Source organism: Mytilus trossulus, chromosome 5 (assembly GCF_036588685.1).
Source record: "Mytilus trossulus isolate FHL-02 chromosome 5, PNRI_Mtr1.1.1.hap1, whole genome shotgun sequence".
In the NCBI taxonomy this organism is placed as follows: Eukaryota; Metazoa; Mollusca; class Bivalvia; order Mytilida; family Mytilidae; genus Mytilus; species Mytilus trossulus.
In genome coordinates this window covers 66,928,783-66,931,282 of record NC_086377.1, presented here as the reverse complement: position 1 = coordinate 66,931,282, position 2,500 = coordinate 66,928,783, and the positions used below count along the sequence as shown (strand labels likewise).

At 32.2% G+C, this 2,500-nt stretch overlaps 2 non-coding genes across 2 annotated transcripts in view; one reads left to right on the top strand and one right to left on the bottom strand.

Annotated features, from left to right (window-relative positions):
• Positions 1 to 60: 60 nt before the first annotated feature.
• Positions 61 to 132, top strand: Trnaq-uug (transfer RNA glutamine (anticodon UUG)). Its single transcript has one exon. It is a non-coding gene; the product is annotated as a tRNA-Gln (tRNA).
• Positions 133 to 2,446: 2,314 nt separating this feature from the next.
• Trnaq-cug (transfer RNA glutamine (anticodon CUG)) overlaps positions 2,447 to 2,500 on the bottom strand; it is a 72-nt gene continuing 18 nt past the window's right edge. The window contains exon 1 of the tRNA in view: positions 2,447 to 2,500. This exon is cut by the window's right edge and continues 18 nt beyond it. This is a non-coding gene — a tRNA (tRNA-Gln).

Below are 2,500 nucleotides of genomic sequence, written 5' to 3'. Positions count from 1 at the left end.
TGATAAATCGGTACGTCCCGTATGTACATATAGATATAAATTCTCTATAATATGTCATAGGGTTCCATGGTGTAATGGTTAGCACTCTGGACTTTGAATCCAGCGATCCGAGTTCAAATCTCGGTGGAACCTGACTTACTTTTTAGTCGTTGTGACTCACATTTCTTTTATAAACAACTTTATGTAGTCTTCATTATTGTCTTGGCAGTTTGTCTATTGTCTGCGTCACGTTAATTAATTGGGTTTAGTTTGCCTTATTTTCTCATTTATTTCATATATTAGACATTGTTTTTCAACATTTACATACTTGAAATATCCACGTATATGGTGAAATTGCACTGTCAGTGGTATATCAATGTAATAGATAAGTACATGAAACTTAATCATGTTAAGCTATCCGTCTCTTTTCCTATTTCGCCATGGCAAATTATAGCTCCATCACTGAACAAGTTTCCAATGTTTATTGAACTTTCTGATTAAGTTTGTAAAAATATTACTTATACGGCAGAAAAAGCTTAGGTTCCACCGAGATTTGAACTCGGATCGCTGGATTCAGAGTCCAGAGTGCTTTTTTTTTTTTATCTTTATTATAATCAACAATTCATATATACATATCACAGTTTCAGTTACACAAAAGTGAAAACATTGTCAATAGTTATTGTCCTTTCTCTGAAACAAATCACATTTGAAACATTATTTATATAGCGTGAAATATTTGTCACGAACATATAATTGTCTGATAATTTACTTTCGATACTCATATTTATATACATATACATATCATTTTCTATAGAAAAATATCATATCCCTATACTTATATTCAATCTCTATCTAATCTACCATTCAGCTCATACATTCACAATTATAAGAAAGCTTACACAGAATACAATGAAAGAATCACAAAGTTACGTGTTTATACAGTCTTATTGTCCGACATATGACACAAAATGTTACAATCAAAATAATAATTCGCACAGGGCTGGTCTCCATTCCACTACGCAAAAAAAAAATCGAAAGTATTAAATCTAAGGGCAATTATCAGCAATAATAAGACAAACAAACAACATAACAATATAATTATCATTAATCAGCTAAAACTTTTTCTCACATTTTCTCACCGAAACATACCAACTTTCTCACAATAAAAACAAATTACAAAATATCAATAAAAAGTTACAGTTTTTTAATTTTTACAATTTTTTCTATCTTCAATATTCCGTCATTCACTGCATCATTCATTAATGGTGTTGTTCGTACATCTTGAAAGTCCTCGGTTACCACTTTGTTAAACCTAAGGTACTCATGTTCCCCTGGAACGAGAAGTTCCAACCTTTCACGGCCCATTCGCAACAATATCAGACGTCCTCTTTCCGTTTTTCCTATCAAAATGTCCAAACCATTCCGGCTTGTTTTCAAAACGATTTTACTTAAAATTCCACTTTCTGGTACGATTCTATTATGTTCTTTCGATTTTTCACATGATTGTACACCTGGTGACGTAGTGGATACAATATCATTATCTGTCGGTTTATAAATTGTACATTTTGTTACTATATGTTCTCCTTCTACGGTACACTTATTCTTGTTAATTCTATCACCAGATATTCTTTGTTTATTTATATTCACATTGTTTACATTTTTACCCGTTAAACAGGTTGATGACAAAGACAATTCATTACACGTATCGATTGACAGTTCTATATTTGGACTCTCTATAACTTCAATGTTACCTGTAGTAGCAGAGGCCACAGACGGGTTATCGTCAAAGTCCATTATATCTAAGGTATTTGTCGATACCTTTTCACTCGGTATTTGACTAATTTCAGATAAACGATCTGAAAAAATCACATCTGTATGATTCTCAATATTCGAATTATTTGCATGATCATCATTGTTATATTCTTTCATCCGTTTTTTATCACGATTGATGGTGGAATTCGATTTTCTTTTACTCTTAGTATTGTCTTGATTGGTAAAAACTATAGATACACGGGCTCTGTCATTTTCACCATGCACAGTAAACGTTATATTACGAAATTGTTCGCATGCGTTTTCTATAGTACTCATCAATAAAGATGGAAGTCTCTCCATTGTACATATAATTAAAAACAGTATTATAATTCACCCTCGGGTAGCCTCTTTCAATCCAACAATATTTACAACATTTATAACAGTTTCAAACGACGGTTTTCCGATATCAATGAAAATAACTTACTTCTAAAACAAGTTAGAATGTTAATATTCCATAATTCAGCTTGGTAATCCGAGCAATAACTTATTATAGAAGAAAATTTTCACTGCACAAATAAACAACGTCCTGTCATGTAAAGGTCCACTCGACTTTTTCCATGGCAAATTATAGCTCCATCACTGAACAAGTTTCCAATGTTTATTGAACTTTCTGATTAAGTTTGTAAAAATATTACTTATACGGCAGAAAAAGCTTAGGTTCCACCGAGATTTGAACTCGGATCGCTGGATTCAGAGTCCAGAGTGCTAA